The sequence below is a fragment of the Hemitrygon akajei genome, unplaced genomic scaffold, assembly GCF_048418815.1.
Source record: "Hemitrygon akajei unplaced genomic scaffold, sHemAka1.3 Scf000113, whole genome shotgun sequence".
NCBI classification, from domain to species: Eukaryota; Metazoa; Chordata; class Chondrichthyes; order Myliobatiformes; family Dasyatidae; genus Hemitrygon; species Hemitrygon akajei.
The window spans coordinates 546,452-566,948 of NW_027331999.1; positions in this window are offsets into that span (position 1 = coordinate 546,452).

Genomic DNA, 20,497 nt, shown 5'->3' on the forward strand with positions numbered 1-20,497 from the left:
TTATTAAAGTTCATCATCAAGCAAACATTTCAATAAGATGTATTTCAGATATTGTACATATATACTTATCTTTATACTGTACATATAAACATACCTTTGTTCATTGCGGCCAAAAAGTTCTCTTCAAAAGGTTTAAAGGAGCATCTAAACAAATCCGATGCATTTTGGAAAGAAGTCCTGTGGATTGATGAAGTTAAAATGGAACTTTTAGGCCGCAATGAACAAAGGAATGATTGGAGAAAAAGAGGTGGAGAATTTCATGAAAAGAACACCTCTCCAACTGTTAAACACTGGGGTGGATTGATCATGCTTCAGGCTTGTGTTGCAGTCAGTGGCACGGGGAACATTTACTGGTAGAGGGGAGAATTAATTCAATTAAATACCAGCAAATTCTGGAAGCAAACATCACACCGTCTGTAAAAAAGCTGAAGATGAAAAGAGGATGGCTTCTACAACAGGATAATGATCCTAAACACACCTCAAAATCCACAATGGATTACCTCAAGAGAATAATGCTAACGGTTTTGCCATGACTCTCTCAGCCCCTCGACCTAAACATCATCAAGAATCTGTGAATAGACCTCAAAAGAGCAGTGCATGCAAGTCGGCCCAAGAATCTCACAGAACTAGAAGCCTTTTGCAAGGAAGAATGGGCGAAAATACCCCAAATAAGAATTGAAATATTCTTATCTGGCTACAAAAAAGTGTTTACAAACTGTGATATTTGCCAAAGGGGCTGTTACTAAGTAGTGACCAAGCAGGGGTCCCAAACTTTTACCTCGTGCACTTTTCCTTTTTTGTAATTTTGAAACTAAAAGATGTAAATTAAAAAAATAGGCCATCTTTAACTGTATGCCTTTTGGAAATCAGTTCGTCTTTTACTCGCTTATTTATTCACAGTAACAGAAATTTTGATCAGGGGTGCAAAACTTTTGCATGCCACTGTATTATTTGGTTGTAGGTAAAAATCACCAGATAAATATATACGTGCATGGTCACTTACATTTATTGTCCCAATTCCACAGGTGTTTATTTTGTCTTTATCTTTTCCAAATGTTATGAAATTATTCTTGTATATACAGAATGGGGGGGGGGAGGTCAGAATAATGAGTGTAATCCCTTCTGTCGGGGAAAAGATCGCTCCATATATCGATTAGACCAACATCATCAAAAAGAATGCTAACTTTCTTATGTAAGGACATTGTTTCACAGGTTTTTTCTATTGGAAGTGTTTAACTTTAGTTGTAATTGTAAATTTAAGATTCCCCAAATATCAAGAGTTCTTTTGTATCCATTACTATAATATTAGTCATTTTTTGGAAGAAACTAATATCACTTCCTGGGGGTGCGAATATGTTCAAAAGAGCAACTGAATTTCCATCTATATTTCCCCTTAACAGAATATATTTGCCCCCCTTATCTCCCATTTCAAATGCCTTCTCTAAATTTAGCTTTCTTGAGATGAGACTAGCAACTCCTCTCCTATGTCCTGATTTATATGAGGAGAAAAACAAATTAGTGAAGCACATTCTCTTTAGTTTTACATGCTCATTATCACTAAAATAAGTTTCCTGTAAGTATACTACATGGACTTGTTCTTTCATTTTTGATAGAATTTTACTGCATTTGATTGGATTTAACAGCTCATTTACGTTAAAAGAAATGAATTTTACTTTGTCCTTAGCCATGTATATTTGTTTGACGGTATATCATTAAAATTAGCAAAATAGAACTTAATAGATCTAGTCCCTGAACAAATAAGAACCAAGAGACGCGAATGAATAAAAAAGGTACCGAGGGTGTGGTTCCAAGGCTGAGGTCTCTAGTAGATGATCCTGGGTTGAGCTAGAGGAAACGTCTAGCCGTGGGGGATAGCCGCTCGTATTTGTGTGTTGAGGGCCCCCACTGCAGTACCCATAAAAGTAAGTGAAAAAATCTATGTCCATTACACTGAGAGGACTTCCCTGTGTATTCCTGCCATGCATATATTCTCATCTAGATGGGGGAAAAGAGTGAATGAATGAATAAAAAATAAAATAATTGAGTAATATAAACTGCACATTGTATATATGTACTTCTTGAAATAAGTATAGCACCGTCTATTTTTCTTCCGTTTAGCTTCTCAACACTTTTAAAGTAAGCCAAACCTTATGGCTCTTCTGGAGGGGGTGAGGGCTTTCTTCGGAAAACTCACAGGCTCTTCCTGATATACTTCTCTCGCCCTCCTCCCGTCCCCTGCTTTCTCGATTCTCGCACTATTTCCCAAGCAGAGTGGGATAGCTGCTCAGCCGGTCTATCCCTCGGTTTGATCACGCTGACGGCCAACCCTCTGGCCATTATGTCTGTAGTCGCCTCTTCCACTGTCTGATATTTGGATCCCATCGTTATAAAACACTCGAAGTTTTGCAGGGTACCGAGTTTGAAAGCTAATCCTTCTTTGCTTTAATATTCGCTTTATTTCAGAGTATTCTTACGTCTCTGCAGGACCGCCGGTGGGTAATCTTGATTGAAATATATACAATTTCCCGTCCAAAAACACCCTCTTCTTACCGCAGGCCCTTCGTAGAATCTCCGCCTTGGTATTGTATCGAAAGAACCTAATTACCATTGAGCGTGGCTTATCTTCTTTGTCTCCGGTAGACTGCGGGGCGAGCACATGATGCGCCCTCTCAATTTCAATCAGCATCGGCGATGGAAGCTCTCGCGCGTCCCACAGCAGCTTTCGTACAAACGCCGTCATAGACAAAGCCTCCGCTCCTTCGGGAACGTTGTGTATCCTGACATTTTTTCCGTCGTGAATCTTCCCTCCAGGTCAAGCATTATACTCTCTTGTTAATTTAGTATTTTAATCGTCTTACTTAGTATCTGTTACACGTTTTGTACGCGATCTTCCACCTTCTCAATTCGAGTCTCTGCCACCGCTATTTTCTAATTGACGTTGGCGAGCTCTGACTTGATATCATTGAGTTGTTGTTTTATATCTTTTTGGAATCCTCGTATTTCTTCCAGAATTTTCATTGTATTTGCCACAACGCCTGAGCCATTTTCAGTCTCGCTGGCACGTGGTAGGGTAGCAGAGCCGTTCGCTGAAACCCTCTCGGCCACAGGCTTCGCAATCATGCTTTTTTATCTCCATTCTTTTTCCCGATTCTTGCACCTTTATCAGTTCGAATATTATCGAATGATCTGAAATATGACGGATTAACGGGGAAAATATACGTATTTCCGGAGGAGCTATTAGCTTATGCTGCCGTTCTGGACGATGACGTCACTGGAACCTATACCGTGTGCTTTTTATAGGCCGCCCAGTAGTAACAGGGATATCGACGTGCAGATAGGGAAACAGATCCTGGAAAGGTGTAATAACAACAGAATTGTCGTGGTGGGATATTTTAATTTCCCAAAAATCGACTGGTATCTCCATAGAGCCAGGGGTTTAGATGGGGTGGAGTTTTTGTTTAGGTATTTTCAGGAAGGTTTCCTGACACAATATGTAGATAAGCCTACAAGAGGAGATGCTATACTTGATCTGGTATTGGGAAATGAAACTGGCCAGGTGTCAGCTCTCACAGTCGGAGAGCATTTTCAAGATAGCGATCACCGTTCTATCTGCTTTACAATAGCATTGCAGAGAGATAGGAACAGACATAGAAACATAGCAACATAGAAAATAGGTGCAGGAGTAGGACATTCGGCCCTTGGAGCCTGCACCGCCATTCAGTATGATCATGGCTGATCATCAAACTCAGAACCCTGTACCTGCTTTTTCTCCATACCCCCTGATCCCTTTAGCCACAAGGGCTATATCTAACTTCCTCTTAAATATAGCCAATGAACCGGCCTCAACTGTTTTCTGTGGCAGAAAATTCCACAGATTCACCACTCTGTGTGTGAAGAAGTTTTTCCTCATCTCGGTCCTAAAAGGCTTCCCCTTTATCCTTAAACTGTGACCCCTCGTTCTGGACTTCCCCAACATCGGAAACAATCTTCCTGCATCTAGCCTTTCCAATCCTTTAGAATTTTATACGTTTCAGTAAGATCCCCCCTCAATCTTCTAAATTCTATTGAGTATAATCCTAGTCGATCCAGACTTTCTTCATATGAAATTCCTGCCATCCCAGGAATCAATCTGGTGAACCTTCTCTATACTCCCTCTATGGCAAGAATGTTAGGAAAGCGTTTAACTAGAGTAAGGAGAATTATGAGGTTATCAAGCAGGAAGTTGGAAGCTTAAATCGGGAACAGATGTTCTCAGAGAAAGGTAAGGAAGAAATGTGGCAAATGTTCAGGCGATATTTGTGTGTTCCACTGTGACAGGGAAGTTATGATAGGGTACTGGAAACGTGTTGTAAAAAGGCTGTAATAAATCTTGTCAAAAAGAAAAGAAAAGCTTACAGAAGGTTCAGAGAGTTGGGTAATGTTAGAGATCTAGAAGATTATAACGCTATCACGAAGGAGCTTAAGAAGGAAATTAAAAGAGCCAGAAGGGGCTATGAGAAGGCCTTGGCCGGCATTTTGTATAGATCATCCAATAGAAACAGAGACATCGAGGAGCAGATAGGGAGACAGATTCTGGAAAGGAGTAATAATAACAGGGTTGTTGAGGTGTGAGATTTGAATTTACCAAATATCGATGTGAATCTCTCTAGAGTGAGGGACCTAGATGGGGTGGAGTTTGTTAGGTCTGTTCAGGAAGGTTTCGTGACACAATATGTACATAAGCCTACAAGGGGAGATGCTGTACTTGATCTGGTATTGGGAAATGAACCTGGCCAGGTGTCAGGTCTCTCAGTGGGAGAGCATTTTGGAGATAGTGATCACAATTCTATCTCTTTTACCATAGCATTAGAGAGGGATAGGAACAGGCAAGTTAGGGAATCCTGTAATTGAAGTAAAGGGAACTATGAGGCTATCAGGCTGGAACTTGTAAGCATAAATTGGAAACAGATGTTCTCAAGGAAAGGTACTGAAGAAATGTAGAAAATGTTCAGGGGGTATTTGCGTGGGGTTCTGAGTAGGTACGTTCCAATGAGACATGGAAAGGACGGTAGGGTACAAGATCCGTGGTGCACAAAGACTGTTGTAAATCTAGTCAAGAAGAAAAGAAAGGTTCAAAAAAACTAGGTAATGATATGAATCTGGAAGATTATAAGGCAAACAGGAAGGAGCTTAAGAATGAAATTAGGAGAGCTAGAAGGGGCCATGAGAAGGCCTTGGTGGACAGGATTAAGGAAAACCCCAAGTTATTCTGCAAGTATGTGAAGAGTAAGAGGATAAGATGTGAGAGGATAGGACGAATCAAGTGTGACAATGGAAAAGAGTTTATGGGACCGGAGAAAAGCAGAGGTACTTAATGAACACTTCACTTCAGTATTCACAATGGAAATCGATCTTGATGATTACAGTGATGACTTGCTGGGAACCGAAAAATTTGAGCATGTAGATATTACGAAAGAGGATGTGCTGGAGCTTTTGGAAAGCATCAAGTTGGATAAGTCGCCGGGACCGGATGAGATGTACCCCAGGCTACTGTGGGAGGCGAGGGAGGAGATTTCTGAGCCTCTGGCGATGATATTTGTAGTATCAATGGGGACACGAGAGGGTCCGGAGGAATACAGGGTTGTGGATGTTGTTCCCTTATTCAAGAAAATGAGTAGAGATAGCCCAGGAAATTATAGACCAGTGAGTCTTACTTCAGTGGTTGGTAAGTTGATAGAGAAGATCTTGAGATGTAGGATTCATGAACATTTGGAGAGATATAACATGATTAGGAATAGTCAGCATGGCTTTGACAAGGGCAGGTCGATGCCTTACGAGCCTGATTGGATTGTTTGTGGTAGTGTCTAAACACATTGATTATGGAAGAGCAGTAGATGTTGTTTATATGGATTTCAGCAAGGCATTTGATAAGGTAGCACATGCAAGGCTTATTAAGGAAGTAAGAAGTCATGGGATCCAAGAGGACATTGCTTTGTGGATCCAGAAATGGCTTACCCACAGAAGGCAAAGAGTGGTTGTAGATAGTCACATTCTGCATGGAGTTCGGTGACTAGTGGTGTGCCTCAGGGATCTGTTCTGTGACCCTTGCTCTTCGTGATTTTAATAAATGACCTAGATGCGGAAGTGGAGAGATGGGTTAGTGAGTTTGCTGATGATAGAAAGGTTGGGGGTGTTGCCAATAGTGTAGAGGGCTATCAGAGTTTGCAGCGGGACATTGATAAGTTGCAAAACGGGGCTGAGAAGTGGCAGATGGAGTTCAACCCTGATAAATGTGAAGTGGTTCATTTTGTTAGGTCAAGTATGATGGCAGAATGTAGTATTAATGGTAAGACCCTTTCAGTGTAGAGAATCAGAGGGATCTTGCTCAGACCCCACTTGGAGTACTGTGCTCTTTCTGGTCGCCTCACTACAGGATGTGGAAGCCATAGAAAGGGCGAAGAGGAGATTTACAAGGATGTCTCTTGGTTTGGTGAGCATGCCTTAAGAGAATAGGTTGAGTGAACTCGGCCTTTTCTCGTTGAAGCGAAGGATGATGAGAGGTGACCTTATAGAGGTGTATAAGATGATGAGAGGCATTGATCGTGTGAATAATCAGAGGCTTTTTCCTTGGGCTGAAATAGTTGCCACAAGAGGACACAGGTTTAAGGTGCTGGGGAGTAGGTACAGAGGAGATGTCAGAGGTACATTTTTACTCAGAGTGTGGTGAGTGCCTGGAATGGGCTGCGGGCAACGGTGTAGGAGCGGGAACCATAGGGTCTTCTAAGAGAATTTTGGGTAGGTACATGGAGCTTAGAGAAATAGAGGGCTATACGTAAGCCTAGTAACTTCTAAGGTAGGGAAATGTTCGGCTCAACGTTGTGGGCCGAAGTGCCTGAATTGTGCAGTAGGTTTTCATTGTTTCTATGTTTATTCCTATTTTTCCTTCTCTGTTTTTAACTGTGATGAAACCATTATATTCCCATGGGGATTGTGCTGTCTATAAAGCACTTGGAATGCGTTGACTGAATAATTCATTGCGAGAGGCTGCTTGCATCATTAGAGGGAAAGTTCACTTCAAGTGGAACATGCGGACAGTGTATCTCGGTGTGGAGAACATATTGTCCGTGGTCATCACCGTCACTGGAGTTCCTGGTGAGTGAGCGCAGCAGTTCCAGATGTGTGAAACTTTGTCTGAATTAGTAATGGCAACAAATAAAGGACAGAAAAATTAAACAACAACAACACAATCATTAAAATGTTGGAGCGGGTAAAGTGAAAGCAGTTACATCGACGGGAGCTGGATAAAATGTACTTAGAATGTGTAATGCTGTCGTGTGGACATTGTTTGAGATGTCTGTCATCTTCGAAAAGACTCGGAAGTTTTTAATAGCAAAACTTTTCAAATATATCAAGTATTCGTGAATACAGCGCACTGAAAGAAACTGTCAAGGGCAAACTCAACTGTCTAGTACACCAGCAATAACAGGAACGATTCTCCAAACCCCTATAAAGTATGAAATAATAAGCACTATCTCGGATAAATTCCCCCGTGGAAAAGACGGTGATGTGCGAGTTTGCGTTGAGCAATCGTTGTCAGACAAAAAATACAGACATGGGTAATAAATTATTCCTTTTTTTATTGTAGCAGGCAATTACATGTGTGGTAACGCACAGAATGGAACCCCGTCTGTCATGATGTAGACTGTGTCGATTATGTCAATTAGGTCGGGACCGGGCGTTTTATTTATATTTTTTTCTGGTGTTCCCGGCGAGGTGAAGTTGGGCGATGTGGAGAGTTATGAGGACGGGTTTTATTGTTCCCAGCGAGGTGAAATTGGGCGATGTGGGGAATTATGAGGACGGGTTTTATTGTTCCCGGCGAGGTGAAATTGGACGATGTGAGAATTATGAGGACGGGTTTTATTGTTCCCGGCGAGGAGAAATTGGGCGATGTGAGAATTATGAGGACGCGTTTTATTGTTCCCGGCGAGGTGAAACTGGGCGATGTGAGAATTATGAGGACGGGTTTTATTGTTCCCGGCGAGGTGAAATTGGACGATGTGAGAATTATGAGGACGGGTTTTATTGTTCCCGGCGAGGAGAAATTGGGCGATGTGAGAATTATGAGGACGCGTTTTATTGTTCCCGGCGAGGTGAAACTGGGCGATGTGAGAATTATGAGGACGGGTTTTATTGTTCCCGGCGAGGTGAAATTGGGCGATGTGTAGAATTATGAGGACGGGTTTTATTGTTCCCGGCGAGGAGAAATTGGGCGATGTGAGAATTATGAGGACAGGTTTCATTGTTCCCGGCGAGGTGAAATTGGGCGATGTGAAAATTATGAGGACGGGTTTTATTGTTCACGGCGAGGTGAAATTGGGCGATGTGAGAATTATGAGGACAGGTTTCATTGTTCCCGGCGAGGTGAAATTGGGCGATGTGTAGAATTATGAGGACGGGTTTTATTGTTCCCGGCGAGGTGAAATTGGGCGATGTGAGAATTATGAGGACAGGTTTCATTGTTCCCGGCGAGGTGAAATTGGGCGATGTGAGAATTATGAGGACGGGTTTTATTGTTCCCGGCGAGGTGAAATTGGGCGATGTGAGAATTATGAGGACGGGTTTTATTGTTCCTGGCGAGGTGAAATTGGGCGATGTGAGAATTATGAGGACGGGTTTTATTGTTCCCGGCGAGGTGAAATTGGGTGATGTGGGGAATTATGAGGACGGGTTTTATTGTTCCTGGCGAGGTGAAATTGGGCGATGTGAGAATTATGAGGACGGGTTTTATTGTTCCCGGCGAGGTGAAATTGGGTGATGTGAGAATTCTGAGGACGGGTTTTATTGTTCCCGGCGAGGTGAAATTGGGTGATGTGGGGAATTATGAGGACGGGTTTTATTGTTCCCGGCGAGGTGAAATTGGGCGATGTGGAGAATTATGAGGACGGCTTTTATTGTTCCCGGCGAGGTGAAATTGGGCGATGTGGAGAATTATGAGGACGGGTTTTATTGTTCCCGGCGAGGTTTAATTGGGCGATGTGGGGATTATGAGGACGGATTTTATTGTTCCTGGCGAGGTGAAATTGGGCGATGTGAGAATTATGAGGACGGATTATATTGTTCCCGGCGAGGTGAAATTGGGCGATGTGAGGATTATGAGGACGGATTTTATTGTTCCTGGCGAGGTGAAATTGGGTGATGTGAGAATTATGAGGACGGGTTTTATTGTTCCCGGCGAGGTGAAATTGGGTGATGTGGGGAATTATGAGGACGGGTTTTATTGTTCCCGGCGAGGTGAAATTGGGCGATGTGGAGAATTATGAGGACGGCTTTTATTGTTCCCGGCGAGGTGAAATTGGGCGATGTGGAGAATTATGAGGACGGGTTTTATTGTTCCCGGCGAGGTTTAATTGGGCGATGTGGGGATTATGAGGACGGATTTTATTGTTCCTGGCGAGGTGAAATTGGGCGATGTGAGAATTATGAGGACGGATTATATTGTTCCCGGCGAGGTGAAATTGGGCGATGTGAGGATTATGAGGACGGATTTTATTGTTCCTGGCGAGGTGAAATTAGGTGATATGAGAATTATGAGGACGGATTTTATTGTTCCCGGTGAGGTGAAATTGGGCGATGTGTAGAATTATGAGGACGGGTTTTATTGTTCGCGGCGAGGTGAAATTGGGTGATGTGGGGAATTAGGAGGACGGGTTTTATTGTTCCCGGCGAGGTGAAATTGGGCGATGTGGAGAATTATGAGGACGGGTTATATTGTTCCCGGCGAGGTGAAATTGGGCGATGTGGGGAATTATGAGGATGGGTTTTATTGTTGCCGGCGAGGTGAAGTTGGGTGATGTGGGGAATTATGAGGACGGGTTTTATTGTTCCCGGCGAGGTGAAATTGGGTGATGTGGGGAATTATGAGGACGGGTTTTATTGTTCCCGGCGAGGTGAAATTGGGCGATGTGGGGAATTATGAGGACGGGTTTTATTGTTCCCGGCGAGGTGAAATTGGACGATGTGAGAATTATGAGGACGGGTTTTATTGTTCCCGGCGAGGTGAAATTGGGCGATGTGAGAATTATGAGGACGCGTTTTATTGTTCCCGGCGAGGTGAAACTGGGCGATGTGAGAATTATGAGGACGGGTTTTATTGTTCCCGGCGAGGTGAAATTGGGCGATGTGTAGAATTATGAGGACGGGTTTTATTGTTCCCGGCGAGGAGAAATTGGGCGATGTGAGAATTATGAGGACAGGTTTCATTGTTCCCGGCGAGGTGAAATTGGGCGATGTGAGAATTATGAGGACGGGTTTTATTGTTCACGGCGAGGTGAAATTGGGCGATGTGAGAATTATGAGGACAGGTTTCATTGTTCCCGGCGAGGTGAAATTGGGCGATGTGTAGAATTATGAGGACGGGTTTTATTGTTCCCGGCGAGGTGAAATTGGGCGATGTGAGAATTATGAGGACAGGTTTCATTGTTCCCGGCGAGGTGAAATTGGGCGATGTGAGAATTATGAGGACGGGTTTTATTGTTCCCGGCGAGGTGAAATTGGGCGATGTGAGAATTATGAGGACGGGTTTTATTGTTCCTGGCGAGGTGAAATTGGGCGATGTGAGAATTATGAGGACGGGTTTTATTGTTCCCGGCGAGGTGAAATTGGGTGATGTGAGAATTATGAGGACGGGTTTTATTGTTCCCGGCGAGGTGAAATTGGGTGATGTGGGGAATTATGAGGACGGGTTTTATTGTTCCTGGCGAGGTGAAATTGGGCGATGTGAGAATTATGAGGACGGGTTTTATTGTTCCCGGCGAGGTGAAATTGGGTGATGTGAGAATTATGAGGACGGGTTTTATTGTTCCCGGCGAGGTGAAATTGGGTGATGTGGGGAATTATGAGGACGGGTTTTATTGTTCCCGGCGAGGTTTAATTGGGCGATGTGGGGATTATGAGGACGGATTTTATTGTTCCTGGCGAGGTGAAATTGGGCGATGTGAGAATTATGAGGACGGATTATATTGTTCCCGGCGAGGTGAAATTGGGCGATGTGAGGATTATGAGGACGGATTTTATTGTTCCTGGCGAGGTGAAATTAGGTGATATGAGAATTATGAGGACGGATTTTATTGTTCCCGGTGAGGTGAAATTGGGCGATGTGTAGAATTATGAGGACGGGTTTATTGTTCGCGGCGAGGTGAAATTGGGTGATGTGGGGAATTAGGAGGACGGGTTTTATTGTTCCCGGCGAGGTGAAATTGGGCGATGTGGAGAATTATGAGGACGGGTTATATTGTTCCCGGCGAGGTGAAATTGGGCGATGTGGGGAATTATGAGGATGGGTTTTATTGTTGCCGGCGAGGTGAAGTTGGGTGATGTGGGGAATTATGAGGACGGGTTTTATTGTTCCCGGCGAGGTGAAATTGGGCGATGTGGAGAATTATGAGGACCGGTTTTATTGTTCCCGGCGAGGTCAAATTGGGTGATGTGGGGAATTATGAGGACGGGTTTTATTGTTGCCGGCGAGGTGAAGTTTCGTGATGTGGGGAATTATGAGGTCGGGTTTTATTGTTCCCGGCGAGGTGAAATTGGGCGATGTGGAGAATTATGAGGACGGGTTTTATTGTTCCCGGCGAGGTGAAATTGGGCGATGTGAGAATTATGAGGACGGATTTTATTTTTCCAGGCGAGGTGAAATTGGGCGATGTGGAGAATTATGAGGACGGGTTTTATTGTTCCCGGCGAGGTGAAATTGGGCGATGTGAGAATTATAAGGACGGGTTTCATTTTTACTCGCGTTTCTGGCGATGTGAACTTAGGCAATGTGGGGAATTATGAGGACGCCGGGATGATCCAGTGCCATTAATGATTCTCGATGTGTGCGAAAATCTATGGCAATTTAAAAAAAGTAACGTGGATAAATGTAATATATGAAATTAAAAGCGAAGTGCTACCAAAATAGCGATTTGCATAATATATTCGAAATTTATCGTGAGCCAATTCTTAGGTCAACTGGAACACTGTTCACTGTTCGCGTGTAAATAGGGCAAGCAGCTAAAGTCAGAGCTGGTCAGTTGATATTCTCAGCAAGTAGCTTTTATCCGATTGTCAGTGTCATGTTTTCCTACTCCAACTTCGTCTCGACATTACGAGGCTAAAATTGGAGTGTCGCGTGCAGCCTGTGCTCCTTCCTTAAGAAATACTTACTCGCAACAGAGGAATGTTCACCATCTTGGCCTCTGGCGTGGCTCCACTGTGACGGAGATTGGATTACGTGGACTGGACGCTCTGTCAGCAAGCTTCCTCTTTCAAACAATGACCTGTGCATTCAATCACACTGAGCAAGATGAATGATTTGAAAATATTGCAGATAATCTCTGTCTGCGTTTACATGGTTGGCACAACATTGTGGGCCGAAGGGCCTGTAATGCCGTGTAGATTTCTATGATTCTATCACTCGAGAGTCTGGGTGCAGGGAATATGCATCCTGTACCGTGCCGTCGAGGCCTAGGAGGCAACATTTCAGAAGAATGAATACACTGTTCACGACGGATATCAGATGAAATTCTTTAATGATCGTGAGTGGAAAATCATTGGAATCCGATAGCAGTGAATCTGAGGTTAACAGTAACTCAACCTTACCCGTGATGGATGGTGGACGGCGATTAAGTTGGGGGTGCCTGATTGCGAATCATGTTTATTTCATTCCTTTTTCTTTCTCCAGTGAATTTAGTGGCGATTGTCATCCTGCCCCGGGGAAAGTCCGGACTCTCCGTCTGCACGACACAGTACCTGGTGGCCATGGCAGCGGCGGATCTACAGGTCACTACCACTGAGGTCTTTTTGTATCAACTCAATTATCATTATATTCCCGTTTGTTTCCTGAACGTCCGCTCTGTGTGCACTGTTCTCCGTGTCCTGTCCCGCATTGCCGTGAACTGTTCCGTCTGGTTCACCGTCACTTTCACCTTCGATCGGTTTGTTGCCATTTGCTGTCAGAAACTGAAAACAAAGTACTGCACGGGGAGAACGGCGGCCGTGGTTCTAGCGACATCTAGCGGTCGGTTCTGTCTCAAAAACGGCCCACTCTACTTCACTTACAGAGAAGCACAAACCTGCTCACAGTCAGACTCGCTGTTCCCGACTTCTACCCTCTCTTCCCTAAGGTGACGCAGCTGGCTCAATATCGACAGGCCGTACAGCTACGATGTCCATACAGTCAGCATTGTCACTCTCCTTCGATCGCACCTGGGTGCTGGAGGTCCTTAAAAATGGATTCTTCCATTCTGAGACACAGCTCCCTAAAGATATCATGGTTATTTTGTAGGCTCGTGCCCAAGATGGAGCTGACTAGATTTACTAACTTCTGCAGCTTCTTTCGGTCCTGTGCAGTAGCCACCCCCCCCCCCCCATTCCAGACAGTGACGTAGCCTGTCAGAATGCACACCACGGTATCAGTATAGAAGTTTTTGAGTGTATTTATGGAAGTGCCAAATCTCTTCAAACTCCTAAAAAAAATAAAGTATATTACCGAGCAGTGTTACAAATTACAGCAATTCTCTGATATCTAATATATCTGAAGGTGGTGCCCTCCATCCGTTTTTCCCGTTAAGTATGGCCAACCAACCCTTGTGCCAGGTGGTTGACACCCATCTATTGTAGGGGTGACCATTACCCGTCCATTGCATTAGCGCAGAACCTCCATTCATTGTTCCGGGTGGTAGTGAAGCCTCAGCCATTGTTCCGTGTGGTGTTGAACGTCCATTCATTGTTCCCGGTGGTAGTGAATCCTCAGCCATTGACCCGTGTGGTGTTGAACCTCCATTCATTGTTCCCGGTGGTAGTGAAGCCTCAGCCATTGACCCGTGTGGTGTTGAACCTCCGTTCATTGTTCCCGGTGGTAGTGAAGCCTCGGTCATTGACCCGTGTGGTGTTGAACCTCCATTCATTGTTCCCGGTGGTAGTGAAGCCTCAGCCATTGACCCGTGTGGTGTTGAACCTCCATTCATTGTTCCCGGTGGTAGTGAAGCCTCAGCCATTGACCCGTGTGGTGTTGAACCTCCATTCATTGTTCCCGGTGGTAGTGAAGCCTCAGACATTGACCCGTGTGGTGTTGATCGTCCATTCATTGTTCCCGGTGGTAGTGAATCCTCAGCCATTGAACCATGTGGTGTTGAACCTCCATTCATTGTTCACGGTGGTAGTGAATCCTCAGTCATTGACCCGTGTGTTGTTGAATCTCCATTCATTGTTCCCGGTGGTAGTGAAGCCTCAGCCATTGATCCGTGTGGTGTTGAACCTCCATTCATTGTTCCCGGAGGTAGTGAAACCTCAGCCATTGACCCGTGAGGTGTTGAACCTCCGTTCATTGTTCCCGGTGGTAATGAAGCCTCAGTCATTGACCCGTGTGGTGTTGACCCTCCATTCATTGTTCCCGGTGGTAGTGAAGCCTCAGCCATTGACCCGTGTGGTGTTGAACCTCCATTCATTGTTCCCGGTGGTAGTGAAGCCTCGGCCATTGATCCGTGTGGTGTTGATCCTCCATTCATTGTTCCCGGTGGTAGTGAATCATCAGCTTCTGACCCATATGATGTTGAACTTCCATTCATTGTTCCCGGTGGTAGTGAAGCCTCAGCCATTGACCCTTGTGGTGTTGAACTTCCATTCATTGTTCCCGGTGGTAGTGGAGCCTCAGCCATTGACCCGTGTGGTGTTGAACCTCCATTCATGGTTCCCGGTGGTAGTGAAGCCCCAGTCATTGACCCGTGTGGTGTTGAACCTCCATTCATTGTTCCCGGTGGTAGTGAATCATCAGCTTCTGACCCGTGTGGTGTTGAACCTCCATTCATTGCTCCCGGTGGTAGTGAAGCTTCGGCCATTGTTCCGTGTGGTGTTGACACTTCATTCATTGTTCCCGGTGGTAGTGAAGCCTCAGTCATTGATCCGTGTGGTGTTGATCCTCCATTCATTGCTCCCGGTGGTAGTGAAGCCTCGGCCATTGACCCGTGTGGTGTTGAACCTCCATTCATTGTTCCCGGTGGTAGTGGAGCCTCAGCCATTGACCCGTGTGGCGTTGAACCTCCATTCATTGTTCCCGGTGGTAATGAAGCCTCAGCCATTGACCCGTGTGGTGCTGAACCTCCATTCATTGTTCCCGGTGGTAGTGAAGCCTCAGCCATTGACCCGTGTGGTGTTGAACCTCCATTCATTGTTCCCGGTGATAGTGAAGCCTCAGCCATTGATCCTAGTGGTGTTGATCCTCCATTCATTGTTCCCGGTGGTAGTGAATCATCAGCTTCTGACCCATGTGATGTTGAACGTCCATTCATTATTCCCGGTGGTAGTGAAGACTCAGTCACTGACCCGTGTGGTGTTGAACCTCCATTCATTGTTGCGGGTGGTTGTGAACCCTCAGCCATTGACCCGTGTGATGTTGAACTTCCATTCATTGTTCCCGGTGGTAATGAAGCCTCAGCCATTGACCCGTGTGGTGTTGAACCTCCATTCATTGTTCCCGGTGGTAGTGAAGCCTCAGTCATTGACCCGTGTGGTGTTGACCCTCCATTCATTGTTCCCGGTGGTAGTGAAGCCTCAGCCATTGACCCATGTGGTGTTGAACCTCCGTTCATTGTTCCCTGTGGTAGTGAAGCCTCAGCCATTGACCCATGTGGTGTTGAACCTCCATTCATTGTTCCCGGTGGTAGTGAAGCCTCAGCCATTGACCCGTGTGGTGTTGAACCTCCATTCATTGTTCCCGGTGGTAGTGAAGCCTCGGCCATTGATCCGTGTGGTATTGATCCTCCATTCATTGTTCCCGGTGGTAGTGAATCATCAGCTTCTGACCCTTGTGGTGTTGAACCTCCATTCATTGTTCCCGGTGGTTGTGAAGCCTCAGCCATTGACCCGTGTGGTGTTGAACCTCCATTCATTGTTCCCGGTGGTAGTGAATCATCAGCTTCTGACCCGTGTGGTGTTGAACCTCCATTCATTGCTCCCGGTGGTAGTGAAGCCTCGGCCATTGGTCCGTGTGGTGTTGACACTTCATTCATTGTTCCCGGTGGTAGTGAAGCCTCAGCCATTGACCCGTGTGGTGTTGACACTTCATTCATTGTTCCCGGTGGTAGTGAAGCCTCAGTCATTGATCCGTGTGGTGTTGATCCTCCATTCATTTCTCCCGGTGGTAATGGAGCCTCAGCCATTGACCCGTGTGGTGTTGAACCTCCATTCATTGTTCCCGGTGGTAATGAAGCCTCAGCCATTGACCCGTGTGGCGTTGAACCTCCATTCATTGTTCCCGGTGGTAGTGAAGCCTCAGCCATTGACCCGTGTGGTGTTGAACCTCCATTCATTGTTCCCGGTGATAGTGAAGCCTCAGCCATTGATCCGTGTGGTGTTGAACCTCCATTCATTGCTCCCGGTGGTAGTGAAGCTTCGGCCATTAGTCCGTGTGGTGTTGACACTTCATTCATTGTTCCCGGTGGTAGTGAAGCCTCAGTCATTGATCCGTGTGGTGTTGATCCTCCATTCATTGCTCCCGGTGGTAGTGAAGCCTCGGCCATTGACCCGTGTGGTGTTGAACCTCCATTCATTGTTCCCGGTGGTAGTGGAGCCTCAGCCATTGACCCGTGTGGTGTTGAACCTCCATTCCCAGTGGTAATGAAGCCTCAGCCATTGACCCGTGTGGTGTTGAACCTCCATTCATTGTTCCCGGTGGTAGTGAAGCCTCAGCCATTGACCCGTGTGGTGTTGAACCTCCATTCATTGTTCCCGGTGATAGTGAAGCCTCAGTCATTGATCCGTGTGGTGTTGAACCTCCATTCATTGTTCCCGGTGATAGTGAAGCCTCAGCCATTGATCCGTGTGGTGTTGATCCTCCATTCATTGTTCCCGGTGGTAGTGAATCATCAGCTTCTGACCCATGTGATGTTGAACGTCCATTCATTGTTCCCGGTGGTAGTGAAGCCTCAGCCATTGACCCTTGTGGTGTTGAACCTCCATTCATTGTTCCCGGTGGTTGTGAAGCCTCAGCCATTGACCCGTGTGGTGTTGACACTTCATTCATTGTTCCCGGTGGTAGTGAAGCCTCAGCCATTGACCCGTGTGGTGTTGACACTTCATTCATTGTTCCCGGTGGTAGTGAAGCCTCAGTCATTGATCCGTGTGGTGTTGATCCTCCATTCATTTCTCCCGGTGGTAGTGGAGCCTCAGCCATTGACCCGTGTGGTGTTGAACCTCCATTCATTGTTCCCGGTGATAGTGAAGCCTCAGCCATTGATCCGTGTGGTGTTGATCCTCCATTCATTGTTCCCGGTAGTAGTGAATCATCAGCTTCTGACCCATGTGATGTTGAACTTCCATTCATTATTCCCGGTGGTAGAGAAGCCTCAGCCATTGACCCGTGTGATGTTGAACTTCCATTCATTGTTCCCGGTGGTAGTGAAGCCTCAGCCATTGACCCGTGTGGTGTTGAACCTCCATTCATTGTTGCGGGTGGTAGTGAACCCTTAGCCATTGACCCGTGTGGTGCTGATCATCCATTCATTGTTCCCGGTGGTAGTGAATCATCAGCTTCTGACCCATGTGATGTTGAACTTACATTCATTATTCCCGGTGGTAGTGAAGCCTCAGTCACTGACCCGTGTGGTATTGAACCTCCATTCATTGTTGCGGGTGGCAGTGAATCCTCAGTCATTGACCCGTGTGCTGTTGACCATCCATTCATTGTTCCCGGTGGTAGTGAATCCTCAGTCATTGACCCGTGTGCTGTTGATCCTCCATTCATTGTTCCCGGTGTTAGTGAACCCTCAGCCATTGACCCGTGTGGTGTTGAACCTCCATTCATTGTTCCCGCTGGTAGTGAACCCTCAGCCATTGACCCGTGTGATGTTGAACTTCCATTCATTATTCCCGGTGGTAGTGAAGCCTCCGCCTTTGACCCATGTGGTGTTGAACCTCCATTCATTGTTCCCGGTGGTAGTGAAGCCTCAGCCATTGACCCGTGTGGTGCTGAACCTCCATTCATTGTTCCCGGTGATAGTGAAGCCTCAGACATTGACCCGCGTGGTGTTGAACCTCCATTCATTGTTCCCGGTGGTAGTGAAGCCTCAGCCATTGACCCGTGTGGTGTTCAACCTGCATTCATTGATCCCGGTGGTAGTGAACCATTGACCCGTGTGGTGTTGAACCTCCATTCATTGTTCCCGGTGGTAGTGAAGCCTCAGCCATTGAACCGTGTGGTGTTGAACCTCCATTCATTGTTCCCGGTGGTAATGAAGCCTCAGCCATTGACCGGTGTGGTGTTGACCCTCCATTCATTGTTCCCGGTGGTAGTGAAGCCTCAGCCATTGACCCGTGTGGTGTTGAACCTCCATTCATTGTTCCCGGTGATAGTGAAGCCTCAGCCATTGACCCGTGTGGTGTTGAACCTCCATTCATTGTTCCCGGTGGTACTGAAGCCTCAGCCATTGACCCGTGTGGTGTTGAACCTCCATTCATTGTTCCCGGTGTTAGTGAAGCCTCGGCCATTGACCCGTGTGGTGTTGAACCTCCATTCATTGTTCCCGGTGGTACTGAAGCCTCAGTCATTGACCCGTGTGGTGTTGAACCTCCATTCATTGTTCCCGGTGGTAGTGAAGCCTCAGCCATTGACCCGGGTGGTGTTGACCCTCTCTGCAATGTGCCTTGTGTGAGTGACCCACAATCCATTGATCACGCCGGGCTGACCAACCGTCAACTGTACCCGCTGGGGATGACCCAACGTTTTTGATCCCTGTGGAGGGGTGTAGTGACCGGACATTTATTGTTGCCGTTGAAAGTTACCCCTCCATCCATTGAACACGGTGGGGTAACGAGCCATCCTTGTCTCCCGGTTGTGCACCCGTAACTCCATTGCTCTTGGAGGATTTGACCCGTCATCACTTGTTCCCGGTGGAGGTAACTCTCCATTCACTCTTCGCTATGGATGACACGCTTGATATACTGTTACTGATTGAGACTTGTCTTTGTTCATTTCATCTGATATCATCTCATAACGCCTGTCGCCATTGAGACGATGCCCGCAGGATCGACCGTCACTAACACTGAGCCCAATATACATCACTTTTCCTGCCGTCTGACTCTCTGTTACTTTCGTCGAAAGAGCAGCTTACAGCCTTAAGATAAATTGTCAAACATACCAATAATGCTATTAATCCCACTAGGTTCACCACTGTTTCGTTGAAACGTCGCCCCGACTGCTCAGACGCCTCCCATTTCCGCAGGTTCCAGCGCTGGACACTGACTGCTCAGACAACGCAGATAATAAAACGTACATCCAACCTAAAGGGGAAATCACAAATGAGGTATCAGTTGCTCGATATTACTGGTTTACTAGCTACTCTCTATGTAGAAATGTGACATGATGCATCTCTCAAATGATCACAACTCAGAAAGGCATAAAGGATGCCTTAATCATGCGAAAGAATGTAAAGAATAAACTATTGTAGATTCCTTAATTCTAAATCATGTCCGGCGGAAAATCAGAAAACTTTCCTGTTGCTATATTGACTCCCATAAGGCATTTGACTTGTCCTGCACTCATGGTGAATAGACGCTCTTAAAATATATAAACTGCACCCGTTTCTTGTGAAATTTCTTCAACATGTGATGAAGCATTAGAGTAGCGTAATTACTGTATCGAACAAACAAAATAGAACAACTACCGTTATCAAAATAAACCGAGGTGTTTTGTTTTCCCCCGGAGCGAATGTGTAAATCCACTACGGATCTGTCAAATTATGCATCCGCAATCTAATTTACTGAATCGGACGAAAATGGACATCAATTCAGAAACAATGAAATCGATTATACTTTAACACCCCTTCTATACATGTTTGATTTGAAATTATTTGCCCCTTCAGCAGTGAAGCGAAAAGAATTAATTAAAATAGCAGAACTATTTTCGAAAGTTATAAATATGAATTTTGGACTGGATGAGTGTCCAGCATTTAACATAAAGGAAGTTGCAACAGAGCTAATAGATATAAGACAGAGCAGCGGGATAAAATCAACCGATGGAAGAATATGACATGTAAGTATCTGGCATATCAACAATCAAATGAAAATAGATCATAGATTTATAAAGGAAAACCTTTTGAAAGAATTTACTTGAAGGCTTCAGAAAATCTGTTAAACGCAGCTCAACAGTAAACATACAACAAAAGCAATATACGTTCACTGCACCCATGTTAACGCATTCTTCTGTCATAATAACTTGATCTGCTACCGATCTGGAAATTAAAAAAAGTAAAGTTTCAAACGGCAAATTTTAGATGAAAATGTATATTCGAATTCGCTTAGATTAACAGTATCTATTATAGAAGGAGGACGAGGAATAACGGACATTAAACATTTACTGAAGACACATCTAGTCAGATAAAACTTCCGACAATATATTTTCATTAACGAAAACAGTATTCAGCATTCGACGCGAGCACAGGCAATTCTGATAAGAAGTTCAAACCACTGAACTGAAAGGAGA